The following is a 22,168-nucleotide window of genomic DNA, read 5'->3' as shown; positions in this document are numbered from 1 at the left end:
GTAGCTGTTAGGCTCATCTAGATTTACCAGTGTGTTATCACTGATAAGTGTCTCACCTTCTGTAGTAATATGGAAACCATAATAATGCTCAGGTGCATTCCTAACTCTGGTGGAACACCTCAGAGGTATAGATTCTTCAGTCGGCTCAATAGGAGTTTCCTCCTCAGGTTGAGGGATAGGGTTTGAGGTTCCTTCATCACTTGACTCTTGAAGTTCCTCAAGGTCAATTTGCCTCCCACTGTCTCCTTGACTCATGAATTCTCTCTCTCTCGAAAGAATCCTCTTTTTGCTACAAAGACCACATTAACACTGGGTCTATAGAAGATGTAGCCAAAGGATTTCTTTGGATAGCCGATGAAAATACACCTTTCGCTTCAGGGTTCGAGCTTATCATGAGTCTCGCGTCTCACGAAAGCCTCACAACCCCAAATCTTGATGTGGTCTAGATTGGGAACTTTTCCAGTCCACATATCGTGAGGTGTTTTGGCAACCTTCTTTGTAGGGACTAGATTAAGGATATGGGCGGCAGTCTCTAAGGCATACCCCCAAAATGAGATTGGTAGCGAAGGTCGACTCATCATGGAATGAACCATGTGCAACAAGGTCTGATTGCGCCTCTCAGCTACACCATTCAACTGTGGTGTCCTAGGAGGTGTCAATTGTGAGACAATCCCACATTCCTTAAGATAGTCAAGGAAATCAGTACTAAGATACTCACCACCGTGATCGGATCGAAGCATCTTAATGTTCCTGCCCAACTGATTCTCCACTTCTTTCTTAAACTCTTTGAATTTCTCAAAGGTTTCTGACTTATGCTTGATTAAGTAGACATATCCATATCTACTAAAATCATCAATGAAAGTCACATACAACAGATTAGCATCTCTTGTGGCGGTTCTGAAGGGTCCACACACATCCGTGTGTATGAGGTCCAACAAACCTTCACCCCTAGCACAAGTGCCAGTAAAAGGTGACTTTGTCATTTTACCAAGCAAACAAGATTCACAACTATCATCTGACTTTAGGTCAAATGACTCCAAGACTCCATCCTTTTGGAGTTGGCCTATGCGTTTATTAATTACATATCCAAGATGACAATGACATAAAGATGCTTTATCTAAGCTAGTGGAAGAGTCAATATACAATACATTATTTCCTAGATTGTCTACAACAGATACAGTTTCATACACGCCATCATAAGTTAATGCTTTAAAATAATGAACATTATTAAAGAAAGCATCAATACTACCATTATTATTATCAAAATAAAAGGTAAAACCTTGTTTATACAATGCATGAAAGGAAATAACATTTCTTGCCATTTCTGGAAAATAATAACACTTATTCAAATCTAATGTAAACCCACTATTTAGCATTAAGGAATAAACTCCTATCTTGGTGACATGTGAAGCTTTCTTGTTTCCCATGATCAAGTTTATCTTTCCCTGCTCCACATTCTCACTTCTTCTTAGTCCCTGCAAATCACAACATATGTGAATACCACAACCTATGTCAAGGACCCAAGACTTATAATGAGGTGAGTTATTAGACAATATAGTGTATATACCTGCATGGTTGGGTTTTACTTTCCCATCCTTCATATCTTGCTGGTACTTTGGGCAATTTTGCTTCCAGTGCGACTTTTCATGACAATAGAAGCATTCAGCCTCATTAGGGTTAGCAGAAGGAGTGACAAAACCTTTCTTGGTTTTGCTTGAAGAGGAGCCTTCAAGGGTCTTACCCTTGGTACCCTTAGAAGGGTTCTTTCTCTTCTTCCCTTTGCCATGCCCGATTGCCAAGACATTGGCCACAGTTGGAGTAGGAGTAGGAGTAGTAACAACCGACTTACCCTTTAGACCACTTTCCGCGGTCTTCAAGAGTCCCTGAAGTTTGCTGAGGGTGACTTCTTCCTTGTTCATGTGATATGTCATGTGGAATTGATCATAACACGATGGTAAGGAGTGCAAAATGATGTCTATTGCTAACTCCTTGGGGAAGTTCACATTCAGCTTCATTAAACGGTCCACATACCTTTGCATTTTCTGCATGTGGCCCGTGATGGGTTCACCATCCTTCATTCGGGTTGTTATCATGGAGGAGATTATTTCATATCGCTCTTGAAGAGAAATTTGATGGTAACGGTCCATCAAGTCCTGGTACATCTCAAAAGGATAGTAGTCCTCATAGGACTTTTGGAGCTCGGCTGTCATGGTGGCCATCATGATGCATGCTACTTTTGTAGCATCCCTTTCATGTACCTCATATTCAGCAAGCTCTTCAGGTGTATCAGTTGGCTCGGGTACCTTTAGCTCCTTGTCGAGAACATATTCTTTGTTCTCATACCAAGTGACCATCCTGATGTTCCTGATCCAATCAGTAAAGTTGGATCCATCGAAGATGACTCTCCCACAAAGATTCATGAGAGAGAAAGAGCTAGTAGGGTTAGAGCTAGAAGCATTGTTATTGGAAGACATCTGAAAAGAAGAGGGAATAGATTAGATTAGATTTAGAGATAGTCCTTAATAAAACACCCAAATGTAGTATTAAGGCTAGGACCCAACATAATATTTTATAACTTAGAAGAGGGATGCCGTAATCTAAGCTATAAGATATTTGAAGGTAGGTGAATGACGATTCAGTAATTTCCACCATGAAAACGAAATTTTTAATTAGGATTTTAATTGGTTTAGAAACTCCTAGATTCTTTGAGATTCATTGAACTTTCTTCAATGGCATGTTTCAATCTCGAGTGTGCCCTTCAAGTTTTGTGACTGGGATGCCGAGGATCACAAAACAAGGTGTGAAGTAACCATGCAAATTACTTGGTACCCTTAATGTATTACCCCTCAATCAATGTGCCGGTTAACCACACACGCTCCATCGATACTATGATAAACATTAAGTCACCCTTTACCTACCTTGTTAAGTTCAAGTTAGTATGCCGGTTAACCACACACGCTCCACTAACGACTTAAACAAAGTGTAAAGTGTAATTTCATGGATTAGTACCTTATTCACATTTTCCTAAAATAACTAAGATTGGGAATTCAATAAAGTTTAATTACTTTAGTATTATCATTATACTTTTAATGAGAATTTATAAGTCCTTGTGCTAACCGTTCGGCTAACGACCCTCCACCGATCAAGGAAGCGGTGGGTGAGAGTGGACACCCATTAAGTTGCCATTTTATAGGCAACAACCTTATACCCCCTTATAGACCGACTTCATGAATGAGGCGTACTAGCGGTAAGACGACTTTGATCTTATACATATATATATTATTATTAAATTATAATATTATAAGTATAAGGGTTGAATTTTAACTTTTAAAATTCTAAGGGTTGGAACTAAAGTTTTTAATCATGACTTTACTTGTTCCAAAACTTGAGGGAAAGTTTTGTAAACATTCAAAACTTTTCATTTCTTATAACTTATGAAGTTAATTGAGTATTAAAATGAAGACTTTTCATTTTTCTAACTCTTGTGTTCTTTTAATGGTTTTAATTCAAGTGTTACTCTTGGTTTTCCATAACTTGAGGACAAGTTATGGACTCCATGAAAACACATTATGATCAAGAATTAAACTACCAAGTAGGTTACAAACAATTCCTATGATCATCTAATCTTCATAAGTACAAGAACATGAATATGAACATTTCAAGAATCATAAATTACTCATAAATCTTGTATTTTTTTATTAAAGCCATTGTAAATGGATTAGCATAAACATTACACCATCTAAAACAAGTTTTATGACACCAAAACCGTTTAGGGTAATGTTTTTAGTCCATTTCCCGCAACAAAAGTCGAAAATCTGCATATTGAGGCTCCTACTTGTCGAGTGCACGAACCTACTCGGCGAGTAGGATGAAGATACACATGAACTCGGCGAGTCCCCCCATGGACTCGGCGAGTTCATTAGGCAGACATCAAGATTTCGACTTTTTCCAATATTTTGCATCAAGTATCAAACAAACAAGCCTAGGCTCTGATACCACTGATGGGTTTTGAGCATTCTAACACTTCCTAAGTGTACATGCAACCCTAATAAACCTTGGATCTATGTTTGTCTAAGATACATGCAAATAATTATTTTCCAAGGTTCTTATCCTATCTAGCATGGCATGGGGAACTTGAATCAAATAAAGCTAGTAGAATTACTTACCTTGTAGTTGTAATTGATTGCTTGGAGTTTTAGAGCCTAGCACCAATAGTGTGGATGCCTCAAATGGAAATCACAAATCACCACAAACTTGGAACTTTGAGAGAATAGTCACAACTATCTTGAAATCAGCCCTCTTGCTTTACTCCCCACAACTAGTGTGATTTCAAGAACCAAGGCCTTCTTTATATAGTGTGGTGGATTAGGGTTACATCCATGTAAACCCTAATACCCATGTCTCTTCATTTCCATGAGATCCATGGGTTAAAGCTCCATGGAGTATCCATGGACTTTCCATGCAAGCCTAGCCCATTCCAAATAAGCATTAGCCCACACTATATAAATATAAGAGCCCATATTTAATTAGTAATACTTTTGATCTCTAAATTAATCCTAGATTAATTATAGATCAATACTAATTAAATAATATGATCTTATATTAGTATATTAGAACTTATAATATATTAATAAATCATAACTTATACTATTCTCCAAAGATTATCCATAAATTGTTCGGGTGAAGTGCAACCTAAATGGACCATGCCGGGTCGGGTCAAGTACACACCAAATATAGTTATGGACTTAGACACTATATCCAACATTTATAAGCAACATTAACACTAAAACAAAGTGATTAATTTTTTTATTTTGTACAACATACCAACCTACTTTGTTTTATCTTTATATAGTAATAATAAAATTTGTAAATGTACACAACAAATATATACATATTTCGAATTTTGTCATATTATTATACCTTACAAAATATAATTCTCTCCAAAATAATATTCTTCAATAATTCCATACATAATTTCACCAAATCTAAATTTGTATTTTCCTTATATAAATTTTTTTTAATGATCCCGATTTTTTCCCTCCAAAAATATTTCAAACATTTATTTGTTAGATAATGTTGTTTCATTATAATTATTACTTTCCTCATATAAAATAATAAAACTTATCAATATGCCTATATATATATATATATATATATATATATATATATATATATATATATATATATATATATATATATATATATATATTCAATTACTCTTTTATTCTTCCATGTACCATGAATTCTCATAGAATTTGTTCACGAACTTGCTGGAAACGGAGTACCGTGTTGGAAATCTCATATTTAATACAATTCTTAGAGAATATCATTTTCACCATTGAACTCACTATAACATATAATTGAGTTGGCTTTCGATAAAAAACATTTGCTAAATATTTTTCAGAATTGGATTGTTACATGTATTCATTCATAATTGGTTTTGAATCAAACTTACATTCTTCAAAGTAACATGAATTCTAAAAGAATTCCTATGTTTTTGTAATGTAAATGTGTTTTTGTGACGCAAATCCATAAGTTTAGAAAAAAATATTATTGTTTTTGTACTTTCTGTGAGAATGAACTATCATATTTCCTTTTATTCTTCAAGAATATATTCACCCCTCCTCTTTTGTGCAATTTCAAGATGATTGGAATTTAGGTTGATTGGTGATCTACATGCTGGGATAATGCTAGTGGAGAAGATTAGGCTGCATAGAAAAATAATGATGAACCAAGAATACCATTAGTTCCAAACCCCATGACAAGAGATGATGACTCATAAAATCATTGATTGCTCCATCTGCTTCACATTCCTCTATTATATCATCAGATGGGTAAAAAAAATGAACAATGCTCGTATCTCCTTCTCCCGATCAACAAGTTAGTGTTTAAGATAAACAACACAGTGTTTGATCGAAGTTCGATTGTGATGGTGAACATGGTGGGTTTGTGATGTCGAGAAGATGACAAAGATTTGTTCTTTATGAATATGGTAAGGTGTGTACATGATGATGATGATGATGACAAGTTTTGAAGACATGCTAGTGATTTGAATTGCCTAAATAAAGGGATTTTAAATTAATGATAATTATTGAACTTTATTAGATTATACGTTTTTAATTTGGTTATTTAATTAATCAATCAATGAATTTTACTATAATGCTTTTACCAAATCATTGGACCACACTTGGTCACACATTCACACAATAATTAAAGTTTATATATGAACCAAATTCTATATATATATATATATATATATATATATATATATATATATATATATATATATATATATATATATATATATATATATATATATATATAGGGTTCAGATCGGTTGATAACTCATATTTTCCCGAGAACCAGAGAACTAAAAGTGGAGCGTTGGATCAAAAGTAATTCATTAAGGACATTATCGTCATCTTACAAATTTCATTTAATGTTTATTTTTTTTGTGTTATTTAATATATTAATATAAATGTCTAAAAATTTACATCATAAATCAAATTTTCAGATTTTTTAAATATAATATTTTTCGTTTTTTTTAGAAAACATGAATTTTTGAAAAAAATTGAATAAAATATTTTTTTTTTAAAACTATAATTTTTTCTTAAAAAAACTGCATTTTTTTCAAAAAAGCTGCTATCTTTCTAATGAAAACTGCATTTTTTTCAAAAAAAATTGCATTTTTAAATAAAAAAACAACATTTTTTTCAAAAAAACTGCAAGTTTTTTAAAGAAAGATACATTTTAAAAAAAATGCATTTAAAAAAAACTGCAATTTTTAAAAAAGCAAACTGCATTTTTTTTAGAAAGTAAATTTTTAGGTGCATATATGCATATTTTTTCAAATGCATATATGTATATTTCTTATACTATAATATTCGTAAGTAAATCACAAAAAATCTCATTTTTATTAATTAATCTATAAACATAATAGTACAAGTATTTTATTCAATACAAAATACAATAAAAAAATAAAAAATGCTACAAATTTCAAAGCGTTTTCATTTCTTCAAATCAAGATTTTCATATTTTCTTCAATTTATCACTTTTCACCTCTTCAATATTTTCCACAAATTCTTCAAAATCTACAAGAAAATTTAAAAAACAAATTGATTAATGCAAGAACACTCACAAAAATGCACACACACACACACATATATATATATATATATATATATATATATATATATATATATATATATAATGTAAGATTCAAAAATGATTATATAATGATATATTCACACGTAATTGTATCTTTTAAGATTCAAATGTGAAATTCACAACTAAATTTTAAAAAATAATTAACGAAGAACACTCACAAAATGCATGTGTGCATATAGACGTAATTCATATGTGATTCACTTGTGATTTACATGTGAACCACATGTAATTTATATATAATTCACTTGTGATTTACATGTGAATTGCACGTGATTAATATGTGAATTACACGTGAATCACATATAATTCATATGTGATTCACTTGTGAATCACATGTAATTCATATGTGAATCACATGTAATTCATATGTGAATCACATGTAATTCATATATGAATTACATGTGAATCACATGTAATTCATATGTGATTCACTTGTGATTTACATGTGAATTACATCTGAATCACATGTAATTTATATGTGAATAACATGTTATTTACATGTGAGTCACATGTAATTCATATGTGTTTCACTTGTGACTTACATATGAATCACAAGTGACTTACATGTGAATCTCAAGTGAATCATATGTGAATTAAATGTGATTTATATGTGAATCACAAGTAATTCATATGTGAATTACATGTTATTTACATGTGAATCACATGCAATTTTTGTGATTCACTCATGATCTACATGTGAATCACATATGATTCATATGTGAAAATTTACATGTGAATCACATGTAATTCATGTGTGATTTACATGTGAATCATATATGATTCATTTGTGATTTACATGTGATTCACATGTGAATTACGTGTGATTTACATGTGAATCACATGTAATTCACAGGTAAATATATAAGTTTAATTTTTTGTGTTATTGTAAATATTAATAAAAATGTCTAAAAATTAACATAATAAATCAAAATTTTGGATTTTTTTTCATAAAAAAAATAATTTTCGATTTTTTAAAAAATGCATATTATTTATTTTTTTAGAAAACATGAATTTTCAAAAATATCTAGGAGTTAATCCTGTTAATTTACCAGTATATGCAGTGTTGTAGTAGTTTCTAAGTGAAATATAATCATTTACTATTGATAGTAGTTGATACTCAACTTCTTTTCCATTGCAGTCAAAGACAACAATATTCTCGCTCACAACCTGTTAGATATGCACATATAATATGAACTAAGTGACCAAATGCGTTTAATATATTATTATTATTATTATTATTATTATTATTATTATTATTAGTTATGTATCTTTTTCAGTTATCTATTATCATTCATAAATCATAATATGGGTTGTATCAAATAAATGAAATTATAGAAAGAGATGGAAACAGAAATAAATGAAAGTATGTTGTCATTTCTTTCATTTAGCAAGAAACATAAATAAATGAAAGTATGTTATCATTTCTTGCATTTAGCAATTATTACGTGGTCGTCACGTGGTTGTCCAGCTGTAAAAGGTATGCATGAAATTCCATTCACTGGTTGCAATAACAAACTGAATGGATTGTGGTCAACAATAACAATCTTGCAAAAATCCTTACAATAGAAAGGTCCTTCACATGTTCTCTATATTCCCTGTGAAATTAAACAGAGATCAATATAGACTAGATCATGAGTATAGAATCAAGCTACATTAAAGAATAAAGAAATGCTACAATTATAAGAATAAAGAAGAAGATATAATACTGACGTGGAAGTTGTTGAAGGTTGATAAAATCAACCGCTAAATCTGTTTTCAGCATCTATTATGTCAACAAGTGGTTTTGCATATCCTGGAATTATAAATCAAAAGGATGAGGAAATTCAATATTAGATATTCAAGACAAAAGTAAAGTCATAAGCAAACCTTCAAGTCCTGCTGTGAATAATACAAGATTAGAAAATTTGCTTAGTTGGTTAAGGAATTCATGCAGTCCAGGGCGTTCAAATACTGTCACATATTGGATCTTCGGCTTTTCATCATATTCCTTCAAATCCAAATATTTTATCAGTTAACTTTACATGAGTAATGAAGATTATTAAGACTGATTTATGAATAGAATTGTTTCTCACCTTCTCGGATGTTATGCATTCTACCTCAAACCATGTCAATCCAGCATCTGTAGCTTGTTTTCGAACACTATCAGGTAAACTAGATGTTTCATAGGCACATACTAGAGTTTCACCCAATTCAAGAACTACCTGCAGCCACAGATTGAAAGAAAATCTGATAACTTTCTTAGTATTTCCTCAAAGGTTACGTTTTAATCAACACTGAGTTAAATCTTTCTCCATGATGTTAAGGGAGACAAGACTAAAACATTCTCCCTACAATTTGCATATCATCTAATGGGGTCCAACATATTGTCTAACTCTTAACTCTTAAGTATACAAGTAATCAAGTGTAGCACCTGGTTCCTAGTACGTATGACCTATCTAAGTAATTTACTTTTTTTTAGCATTGGACTCGGTGAGTTGTAGGCCCGACTCGTCGAGTAGAGTCGGGATATTGAGCACATTTAAGTTGGTGACTCGGCGAGTCCACATTATGGACTCGGCGAGTCCCCCCTGTCTGGATGAAACCCTAATTTCAAGGGTTTGCACCCTATTTAAATCAACCTTATGCGCCCCTAGCCCGACTCCTTCACCCTCAGAGCTCCTTATATCGACCTAACCCCCCTTTTCTTGTGAGATTGAAGTGTTTTGGTGTGATTCCTTGAAGATTTTGAGTGAAGAAGGAGAGTAGATCAAGAGGAGAAGAAGGAGGCCAAATATCTTGGTGTTATTTCAGAGATTCATTGAGGTATAACTCAGTTTCCTTCTGTTTTTATGCTTAAAGTCCCTTAGAACACCATTAAAGTCCTTCTTAAACCATTTTCCAAGCTTGATTATGGATTAGGGATGGTAATGAGTTGATTAACCTCTAGATCTAGGCTTGTTTGAGCTCCAGAAGCTTAGATCCATGACCTTTATGGGAGTAAATCGCTTGAATGTCCTAGATCTACCATTTTAGCCTTTACTAAGCCTTAAATCCCCATCCTATGCATGTATACATGTAAAGTTGGAAACTTTACATGTAAAACCTACCCTAAGTGCCCAGATCTATGAATGGTATGAGTTGGATTTTAGCAGAATTGAGTATATAGTAATTACATGTGAACGACTCGACGAGTCGTTCATCGGACTCGGCGAGTCGAGTCGCGAGTCCGCGAGTTTTCCCCTTTTTCGTGTTTGCTGAGTGGAGTTGTGAGTCATGGGTGGACTCAGTGAGTCGGAAGCCAGACTCATCCATGGAGGGACTCGGCGAGTCAATGCCTTGACTCGGCGAGTCCAAGGCAATCTTCTTACGTCAAGAAAAGACTCAACGAGTGGTTCATGCAACTCGGCGAGTCGCAGCTTAGAGTGTTCATCGGATGAAGATGAACTTGACGAGTTGTTCATGCAACTCGGCGAGTAGGATGAAGGACTTTTGGTCATCAGTTTAGAAGGAGAACTCGTCGAGTCAATGCCTAACTCGACGAGTAGAGACGGGATTAAGGACAATCGAATGGGCAGGGACTCGACGAGTTGGCAAGCTAACTCGGTGAGTCGGGTCAACTGGAAGTTGACTTTGACTTGGACTTTGACCTGGTCAAGGGTAAAATGGTCATTTTACCCTAAGTACAGCTAGCAGTGTTTGACTGAACGTTTTGTTGGAATTATAGCCGGAGGACTTCCGGAACAGCAGCAACAGCAGTAGATAGTCAGTTCCTGCTCAAATCAGCAGCTACTTTGAGATGAGTTGCCTTCCAGTAGCAGTGGGTCTACGGCCACAATGCCGGCCCACCAACAGGAGTTGTGTGTTAGATGATTGTCTTTGTGATATTTATCTAGGTTTGCTACTACCTGATATGTTATGTGCTAGCATGATATGTTATATGTGATAGTAGTAGAGTTCGTTGTTAGGACCAAAGGGTAGTTCAGACACCCCAGACATGTCTGATAATATGTTATGTTATGATATATGTGATAGTAGCAGTAGGGGGTGAAATAGTCCCCAAGGATCGGTTGTTAGGACCAATGGGTAGTCAGCACCCCAGAATGGCTTGACACGGGTAGGACGGCACCCCAAAATGACCGCACGGGTAGTCGGCACCCTAGAATGGCCGTACCGGGTAGTCAGGCACCCCAAAATAGCCTGGAAGTATGTATGTTATGTGATTGTATGGTATGTGGTACGATGGGGGAACTCACTAAGCTTCGTGCTTACAGTTTACAATTTTGGTTTCAGGTACCTCTTCGTCGAAGGGGAAGAAGCTGGCGCGGTAGCGGCACATCATACACACACACACACACACTGTTTTCCGCATTTATGGGATTGTTCTGGGATTTATACTCTGACATTTTGGTTGAGTACATGTTTTGGTTTTCAGACATAGTAAATGTTCATGAAATGGTTTGATCAGACAATGTTTATTTGCAAATGGTTTTACTAAGTATCGATTGAAAAATAAAATTTTTGGACGTGAAAAATGGGTCGTTACAAGTTGGTATGAGAGCCCTGGTTTGAGGGATTTGGACACACCTTCGGGGGTGTCTGAACTCAAATCGAGGGATTAAAAGATTTTGAAAAAGAAAAATGTTTTCTCAAAGTTAAGTAAAGAGTTTTGAGAAAGCACGAAGTGTGTGATGTGCGCGACCGACCGAGCTCAAGTAAGTATTCCCCAAAGTACCCATACACGTTTATTTTATGTTTATCAGTTTCAGTAGAACAGCATGCTAGAATAGGAATAAGGATCTAGGAGTGATGCCTTATGTGCCTGCTTTATGTGTTTCAGTGTATGAGAATTGCATGCTAGAATTGAGTAGACAATAGTAGGATAGCCTGTTCAGGTTATGCCTGACAGTATGAGTTTAGCATTGTATGCTAGTGCAGTTTCTCCCTATAAGAACATATTTGATTGAGATTGTTCCCTTCTGTCTGAATGCTACTTGCTTTGTGCTTTGTGGGACTCTGAGTAATGGGAATTAGCCATTAGGTGAATACGTCACGTCACATGTGAACAGGGTTGAATAATCTTAGAGTGCTGGATTTGACCCTATTGCGCAGCTCTTGTTTGAGTCTAACCGTTGTAAGAGCGAGTCTGTTACTCGAAGGATTATCTGAGCCTCATCACATGTGATAGTATTCAGGTAATGGCTAATTGGCATTACAAGGAGGCCTTCAGCAGCTGAGGACCGGGTAGGGCGGAGTCAGAGATTTCCCTATGGAAAGCCTAGGATCAGTATAGCAGTGATCAGCAGTAGTGAAAGGGAACCGGTGGAGTCGAGGTAGCCCTTAAAGAAGGTACGGATAGATGTGGAAGGTAGTATGGGCCCGTACTACTGAAAGCAGAGGATCCGTACCCGAACTAAGGAAGGCCGAGACAAGACCGGGGAACTTATTGTGGGTGTGATCCCTCAAGAGGTATTAGTATCACTAACGGGTGTTATTTATGTATTGCGGAATGGTGGTACTACGATCGAGGCCGGCAGTTGGCAGTTCAGGAGAGGGATCGGGTTCGGGATCAGGTTCTGAGCCAGTAAATGAGGGGCTACGCGAGTTCATCGCGTCAGAGATCACCAGAGGCATACTTGAGTCGACCCCCATCATCTTCGGGTCGATCAAGGAGGGGATAATTGAGTTGATGGAGGATCGCCTCAGGGCGTTCATGAGCGACATGGCATCTGGCCAGTCAGGATCTCGCATACTATCCTTTAAGGACTTCAGGGGCAGTGGTGCGCCGGATTTTCATGTGGCGAAGGACCCCATAGGCCATAGCTGCCAGGCGATGGATTGCAGACATTGAGTCTGCACAGTTGACTAGCTTCTGCCCTGAGGGGTCGAAGGTGAGGTTTGCAGTAGGGTGTTTACGAGATCGAGCTAGGGATTGGTGGGAGTCCGTTGGTGACTCGTTGGGAGCCTTGGATGTCGAGGCTATGACCTGGTCGGACTTCGTGACCAGGTTCAGGGCAGAGTTTGCGCCGGCTGTCGAGCTTCAACAGCTGGCCAGGGAGTTCTTAGATATGAGGTAGACGACGGAGACTGTGGTGGAGATCATCGCCATGTTCCAGGAGAGGGCATTGTTGGTGCCCCAGTATGTGGGTGATGAGGATATGAGGAGGACCCACTACCATGACATGCTCCGAGCTGATATTCGGGAGCATGTCAGTTTTTCAGCTTGCCCCACCTTGGACTCTATGACTACCAGGGCGAGGGAGAGGGAGATAGATCTAGAGCACATCCAGAAGTGGAAGACAGAGGAAGGACAGACAGGAGGGGCTTCGGGGAAGAAGCCCAAGGGATCAGATGGTAGGCTGAAAGGCCAGTCAGGACCGAGCCGCTGCAGGAAATGCGGCAGGCTTCATGAGGGGGCATGTGGACTGGGATCGTCGGGCTGCTATAAGTGCGTAAAGGCGGGGCATTTCAGCAGGGATTGTACCGCCCCTGCACCTGTGATATAGACGTCTGAGTTGCTGTGTTTCCACTGCAACCAGAGGGGCCACAAGAAAGGCCAATTACCCCCAGTTGACAACAACAACGCCAGTGAAGGCGCCAGCTCCAGCGACCCTGCGGATCACTGATGGTCGGTAGGGCAAGGCAGAGGCTCCAGTGGTGAGGAGCCGAGTATTTCAGCTGACTACCGATGAGGCACGCGCCGCACCCGATGTGGTGACGAGTATGATTCTTTCCTTCTATTTCATTTATATGATGTTACGTTATTGATATGTGCTCTGTGTATATGCGTTAGGATCGTTCCATGTGAACGGTATCCCTATTCAGGTGTTGTTTGACTCGGGTACCACCCGATTGTTTGTTTCTCTTGCGCTTAGAAAGAAGTTTACTGAGTCTTCATGCATGTTGGATTTCCCTTTAGAGGTAGAGATTGCCGATGATCGATCGGTGCGGGCATCAGCGGTGTTCAGAGATTGTGTCCTGATGTTATTCGAGGAGCGCTACTTGGTGGATTTGGTTCCCATTCCGTTGCGTGGGAACAAGGTGATTATAGGCATGGATTGGTTCAGTCCTAATGGGGCGGTGATAGATTGCGCACAACAGCTAGTGTGGATCAGGACCCCAGGTGGGGGTGAGCTGGTGATCCATGGCAAGAGGCCACTGCATGGACCCACAGTATGTTCAGTAACGAGGGCTAGGCGCTACCTTTAGCAGGGTTGCGCGGGATATGTCGCGTATGTTATAGATACCCGGGAGGCGGGTAAGGCGACGGTGAGTGAGGTCCCGGTGGTGCGAGACTACGCAGATGTGTTCCCAAAGGAGCTTCCTGGGATACCTCTGGAGCGACAGGTAGAGTTTAGGATCGACCTAGTCCCTGGTGCGGCTCCGATAGCCAAGGCACCGTATCGGTTGGCTCCTCCAGAGATGTAGGAGTTGTCTACACAGCTGCAGGAGCTGTAAGACAGGAGATTCATTAGACCGAGCAGTTCACCCTGGGGAGCCCCGATCCTGTTTGTGAAGAAGAAAGACGGGTCGCATCGGATGTGTATAGATTATCGGGAGTTGAACAAGGTAACGGTGAAGAACCGTTACCCACTCCCGAGGATTGATGACCTCTTTGATCAGTTACAAGGAACATCTTGGTTCTTCATGATCGATTTGCGTTCAGGTTATCATCAAATGAGGGTCAGAGAGGAGGATGTGCAGAAGACCGCGTTTCGAGCGCGTTATGGCCATTATGAGTTCGTGGTGTTGCCGTTCGGGCTCACCAATGCTCCTACCGCGTTCGTGGACCTCATGAACCGCGTGTGCAGACCGATGCTGGATCGGTCTGTGATAGTATTCATTAATGACACCCTAGTTTATTCCAAGACGCAGGAGGAGCACGAGGAGCATCTGAGAGATGTTTTGGAGACCCTGAGGCAGGAGAGCTTGTACGGTAAGTTCTCCAAGTGCGAGTTCTGGTTGCGCGAGGTGTAATTCCTTGGGTACCTTGTCCACCAGAATGGTATACTGGTCGACCCGGCCAAGATAGAGGCCGTGATGAGATGGGAGGTTCCGAAGTCTCCATCCGAGATTCGGAGTTTCCTAGGATTAGCGGACTACTATCGGAGATTCATTCAGGAGTTCTCCAAGATAGCCATACCCCTGACACGGTTGACTAAGAAAGCTGTGGTCTTTCGATGGGGGCTTGAGTAGCAGGCAGCGTTCGAGATTCTGAGACAGAGATTGTGCGAGGCGCCAATCTTAGCCCTGCCCGAGGGCGTAGAGGACTTTGCGGTATACTGTGATGCGTCGATTTCGGGGTTGGGCGCGGTACTGATGAAGAGAGGGCATGTCATTGCCTACGCTTCGAGGCCGCTGAAGCCTCACGAGGCGAATACCCGACACATGATTTAGAGTTGGGTGCGGTGGTCTTCGCCCTCAAGATTTGGCACCATTACCTCTATGGAGTTCGGTGTACCATTTACACGGACCACAAGAGTTTGAGGTACCTCATGGATCAGCGGAGTCTGAATATGAGACAGCGTCGGTGGTTGGACGTGGTGAAGGATTATGATTGCGAGATCCTTTATCACCCGGGGAAGGCCAATGTGGTGGCCGATGCGCTTAGTCGTAAGGCGGCGCCGATCAGGGATGTGTGTATGAGGATGACGGTGGTGACTCCACTATTAGAGCAGATTCAGGAAGCTCAGCAGGAGGCTATGAAAACATCGGAAGAGCGAGCAGATAGTGGGTCAAGTCACCTCCTTCGATTATGATAGCCGAGGATTATTGACACTACACCGTAGGTTGTGGGTGCCGTATCACAAAGGCGTGCGCCAGATCTTGATGGAGGAGGCGCATAAATCCCAATTCTCCATTCATCCAGGGGCGACGAAGATGTATAGGGATCTTCGTCTAGACTATTGGTGGCCCTGCATGAAGCGAGATGTGGCTTGGTACGTCGAGCGGTGCTTGACTTGTAGGAAGGTCAAGGCTGAGCATCAGAGACCGCACAAAAAGATGCAGCCGTTGGATATGCCGTTGTGGAAATGGGAAGATATTACGATGGATTTTTATCACAAAGCTTCCCAGGACTGCGCGAGGAGTAGATTTGATATGGTTCATCGTGGATCGATTGACCAAGAGTGCCCATTTTATTCCGATCTAGGAGGGTATCTCGGCTGAAAAGTTGGCCGATATCTATATCAGGGAGATAGTGGCACGACACGGGGTGCCGGTGTTAGTGATATCAGATAGAGATGTGCATTTCACTTCCAGGTTTTGGAAGAAGTTTCATGATGAGTTGGGCACTCGTCTGCATTTTAGCACCGCCTTTCACCCGCAGACGGATGGTCAGAGCGAGCGGACCATCCAGACTCTGGAGGATATGTTGCCGGCGTGCGTGCTAGACTTTGGTGGTAGCTGGGATACCTATCTTCCCTTGGCTGAGTTCTCGTACAACAACAGCTACCACGCGAGCATTGACCGTCCTCCATTCGAGATGTTATACGGACGAAGGTGCAGGACCCCGATATGTTGGGGTGAAGTTGGCCAGAGGGTCATGGGGAGCACAAAGGTGGTGCTCAAGACGACCAAGAGGATTCAGCAGGTTCGGAGCAGGCTTCAGACTGTGCAGAGTCGGCAGAAAAGTTACGCCGACAAGCGCCGATTAGACCTGGAGTTCCAGGTCGGGGATATGGTTCTCCTGAAAGTGTCGCCTTGGAAGGGTGTCATTCGATTCAGGAAGCGGGGCAAGTTGGGCCCGAGACACATTGGACCGTTTAGGGTTGTAGCCCGGGTGGGCAAGGTGGCGTATAGGCTGGATCTGCCAGCCGAACTCAGTTAGATCCACAACACCTTCCATGTCTCCCAGTTGTAGAAGTGCCTAGTTGATGACTCAGTGGTGGTGTCGTTAGAAGATATTCAGGTTGATGACAGTAAGAATTACATTAAGCGCCCAGTCGCAATCTTCGACCGGAAGTCGAAGCGTTTGAGGAACAAGAGGGTGGAATTAGTAAGGGTGCAATGGCGGCACCGGAAGGGTTCAGAGTGCACTTGGGAGCCGGTGTAAGAAATGATAGAACATTACCCTGAGCTGTTTCAGGATCGAGCATCAGACTTCGAGGACGAAGTCTAAAATAAGTGGGGGAGATTTGTAGCACCTGGTGCCTGGTACGTATGACCTATCTAAGTAATTTACTTTTTTTAGCATTGGACTCGGTGAGTTGTAGGCCCGACTCGCCGAGTAGAGTCGGGATATTGAGCACGTTTAAGTTGGCGACTCGGCGAGTCCACATTCTGGACTCGGCGAGTCCCCCCTGTCTGGATGAAACCCTAATTTCAAGGGTTTGCACCCCATTTAAATCAACCTTATGCGCCCCAAGCCCGACTCCTTCACCCTCAGAGCTCCTTATATCGACCTAACCCCCCTTTTCTTGTGAGATTGAAGTGTTTTGGTGTGATTCCTTGAAGATTTTGAGAGAAGAAGGCGAGTAGATGAAGAGGAGAAGAAGGATGCCAAATATCTTGGTGTTATTTTAGAGATTCATTGAGGTATAACTCAGTTTCCTTCTGTTTTTATGCTTAAAGTCCCTTAGAACACCATTAATGTCCTTCTTAAACCATTTTCCAAGCTTGATTATGGATTAGGGATGGTAATGAGTTGATTAACCTCTAGATCTAGGCTTGTTTGAGCTCCAGAAGCTTAGATCCATGACCTTTATGGGAGTAAATCGCTTGAATGTCCTAGATCTACCATTTTAGCCTTTACTAAGCCTTAAATCCCCATCCTATGCATGTATACATGTAAAGTTGGAAACTTTACATGTAAAACCTACCCTAAGTGCCCAGATCTATGAATGGTATGAGTTGGATTTTAGCAGAATTGAGTATATAGTAATTACATGTGAACGACTCGACGAGTCGTTCATCGGACTCGGCGAGTCGAGTCGCGAGTCCGCGAGTTTTCCCCTTTTTCGTGTTTGCTGAGTGGAGTTGTGAGTCATGGGTGGACTCAGTGAGTCGGAAGCCAGACTCATCCATGGAGGGACTCGGCGAGTCAATGCCTTGACTCGGCGAGTCCAAGGCAATCTTCTTACGTCAAGAAAAGACTCAACGAGTGGTTCATGCAACTCGGCGAGTCGCAGCTTAGAGTGTTCATCGGATGAAGATGAACTTGACGAGTTGTTCATGCAACTCGGCGAGTAGGATGAAGGACTTTTGGTCATCAGTTTAGAAGGAGAACTCGTCGAGTCAATGCCTAACTCGACGAGTAGAGACGGGATTAAGGACAATCGAATGGGCAGGGACTCGACGAGTTGGCAAGCTAACTCGGTGAGTCGGGTCAACTGGAAGTTGACTTTGACTTGGACTTTGACCTGGTCAAGGGTAAAATGGTCATTTTACCCTAAGTACAGCTAGCAGTGTTTGACTGAACGTTTTGTTGGAATTATAGCCGGAGGACTTCCGGAACAGCAGCAACAACAGTAGATAGTCAGTTCCTGCTCAAATCAGCAGCTACTTTGAGATGAGTTGCCTTCCAGTAGCAGTGGGTCTACGGCCACAATGCCGGCCCACCAACAGGAGTTGTGTGTTAGATGATTGTCTTTGTGATATTTATCTAGGTTTGCTACTACCTGATATGTTATGTGCTAGCATGATATGTTATATGTGATAGTAGTAGAGTTCGTTGTTAGGACCAAAGGGTAGTTCAGACACCCCAGACATGTCTGATAATATGTTATGTTATGATATATGTGATAGTAGCAGTAGGGGGTGAAATAGTCCCCAAGGATCGGTTGTTAGGACCAATGGGTAGTCAGCACCCCAGAATGGTTTGACACGGGTAGGACGGCACCCCAAAATGACCGCACGGGTAGTCGGCACCCTAGAATGGCCGTACCGGGTAGTCAGGCACCCCAAAATAGCCTGGAAGTATGTATGTTATGTGATTGTATGGTATGTGGTACGATGGGGGAACTCACTAAGCTTCGTGCTTACAGTTTACAATTTTGGTTTCAGGTACCTCTTCGTCGAAGGGGAAGAAGCTGGCGCGGTAGCGGCACATCATACACACACACACACACACACAGTTTTCCGCATTTATGGGATTGTTCTGGGATTTATACTCTGACATTTTGGTTGAGTACATGTTTTGGTTTTCAGACATAGTAAATGTTCATGAAATGGTTTGATCAGACAATGTTTATTTGCAAATGGTTTTACTAAATATCGATTGAAAAATAAAATTTTTGGACGTGAAAAATGGGTCGTTACAAGTTGGTATGAGAGCCCTGGTTTGAGGGATTCAGACACACCTTCGGGGGTGTCTGAACTCAAATCGAGGGATTAAAAGATTTTGAAAAAGAAAATGTTTTCTCAAAGTTAAGTAAAGAGTTTTGAGAAAGCACGAATTGTGTGATGTACGCGACCGACCGAGCTCAAGTAAGTATTCCCCTAAGAATAGTTACAGAACGTACCTGATTCGTGATACTCGATATAATGGTGGTCATCGACGGTGATTGTCATGAAAACCTATGGTGATTGTAATGGAAATAAACGGTGATGGTGGTGGAACTCGAAGGCAATTGTAGTGGAAATCGACGACGAAATCGGACCTTTATGAAACTAGAAGAGATCTTGACAATGAGGATGTAAGATTGACGAAGGCTAAAATGTGAACATTAAGAGGGATCTTCAATAGTGACGATTGTAGATCTGGTGGCAATTTCAAATCCGATTTCAGATAAGCACTGGCAAGAAAACGTGAAGAACGGTGGAGATTCCAGTTCTAATGGTGATGGTGGTTTAGGTTTTTGTTTAGGACGTGAATGAGAGATAAAGGGTTTCAATTTCTATATCCCTAAATTGCCCTCTATACGATATAATTAAGATGCCCTTGCCTAATTAGTTTTTAACTTATTTACAAAAACGCCATCTTGCATCTTGGTCCTTCATTTTTTTGATCGAGTGGTCTAAAATTAGTTCTCGGGTTCTCAGGAAACTATAGGTTCTCAAATGATCCTTGTTATCTCTCTCTCTCTCTCTCTCTCTCTATATATATATATATATATATATATATATATATATATATATATAAAGTTATATGGAAAACAAAAAAAACCCTAAAAATAAAAAATACTTAGAGATCACAAAACTTTTTTTTTGAGTTTTTTAATGAAAAAGTCGCAGCTTTTAGTATAAAATCGCTGATTTAAAAAAAACCAATTTAAAAAAAAATTGATTTTTTATTTTTTTCAACGATTTTATTAAAAAAAGCTGCGATTTTTCTATAAAAAAATTAAAAAAAACTTTTGTGATCTCTAAGTATTTTTTTTTATGTATTTTTATGATTTTTAGGGGTTTTTAGGGTTTTTTTTGTTTTCCAAATAACCCTTCCCTATATATTCCCGAGAACCAATCGTGAGTCGTTAGATCAAAATAATAAAAGGTTAGGATGCTTTGTGGCGTTTTTATAAATACTTTGGAAAAAGGACACGGGGGCATCATAATTATTATGAATCATGGGCATTTTAGTAAAAAATAATTCATACCCCTATCATCAGATTGATTCACGTCAACCCATACCTCTCTCTCTCTCTCTCATCCCGACTCCTATCATCGCATTGCCTCCAAAGAGTGTCTCCTCGTCGTAGATGAAGTCTTCATCCGTCAGGTGGTCGAAGACGAAGCCTAGTTGTTTGAACACGGAGGAGCATCACTTCAAAACTTACCTCCGTCGCGCAAAGAATCACCAAAAGCTTGATCCGTCAGCCTGTCCACGGTATCACTCGATTCTACGAAATGAATCCATCGGAATTCCGAAAGCATCTCAGATTGAGATCTGGATCTCATCTCAGTTCCCTGTCGCCGGTAGCGAGGCTCCGATCTTTCCGTTGAACGATCTCCCGAATGATTCCAAATGGAGAGGCCATGGTGTAGTCACCACTGATGTGAAGAATCAGGTACTCTGATTTAAATAATCAGTATCCTTCATCTGGAAATCTAGTAATATTTATTCTTGTTAATGTTATCAATTGCCCTGATTACCCAATTTTATGGAATTTTGTCCTACATACAGTACATGGAATGTCCTCTCGACCTAAAAGAGGCGATTTGAAGTCTCTATTTGCTACTCCAAGATGTGCAGATCTTCCTGAGCTGATCCAAATGCAGATGACTTTTTTGGTAAATATGGCAAAGAAATCATTGAGTTATTTTGTGAGCTTGTGGTTGTTCGTCTTCCAATTATTGAAACTCAAAGGTACGTTTGATTCTCTCTTAATGTTTTAATTTAGATTCTTGATCTTTTTGTTTTTTCCCTTTATTTAAGCCTTCTATTGAGGATGCTTTCATGAATTACAAATGTGAAAGTTATCATATAATGATTTGAATGCCAAAATACAGTTGATAGGTCAAATTTATTAATTTGCTATCAAGAAATCTTAGTAAAATATATTCTTGTTAATATTATTGAATCTTGTACATACATACAGGGAATGTTCTCTTGACCTGAAATAGGCGATTACTTCTTCTATCGGCTAAGAACATTGCAAAATTTGATTATTACCATATGATCATTACACTTTTACTTATCGATAGATTCATCATCTATTAGTCTAATAATTTAATTGATTGCTCCACTTCAGGTGCAGAATTTTGTCGCCATGGCTGAAAATATAGTAACACATGAACACGATGAACTCACTGAAGCTCTCAACGATCTATTTACTAATGTTTCCACCCTGATTAAAGGTGATCTTCAAGTTTCATTTCAGCTGTTAGCAATTGCAATTGATTCTGTTCTTTTGATCGTTGAAGTTTTCATTAATCATATGTCTCCATTCAAATTAAATAATCATTTCAATTATTGAAGATTCACTATGATCAACTCAAATTACTTTCAAATTAGTGTTTTCCTGTAATTGATCTCTGATCAGAGCATAATTGTATGCGAAATTGCATATCTTGTCATTTAGTTTATTTGAATACTATTATATAGTTCATCTAAATACAATGTTAAGCTCTCGACCTCTCTGTTAGT

The 22,168-nt window shown here is 39.5% G+C and overlaps 1 pseudogene; it reads right to left on the bottom strand.

Annotated features, from left to right (window-relative positions):
* LOC111882148 (probable pre-mRNA-splicing factor ATP-dependent RNA helicase DEAH9) overlaps positions 1 to 19,637 on the bottom strand; it is a 28,252-nt pseudogene extending 8,615 nt beyond the window's left edge.
* Between the last annotated feature and the right edge of the window lie 2,531 nt (positions 19,638 to 22,168).

This window comes from Lactuca sativa, chromosome 4 (assembly GCF_002870075.4).
Source record: "Lactuca sativa cultivar Salinas chromosome 4, Lsat_Salinas_v11, whole genome shotgun sequence".
Taxonomy (NCBI): Eukaryota; Viridiplantae; Streptophyta; class Magnoliopsida; order Asterales; family Asteraceae; genus Lactuca; species Lactuca sativa.
This window is presented reverse-complemented; position numbering and strand designations above follow the sequence as displayed.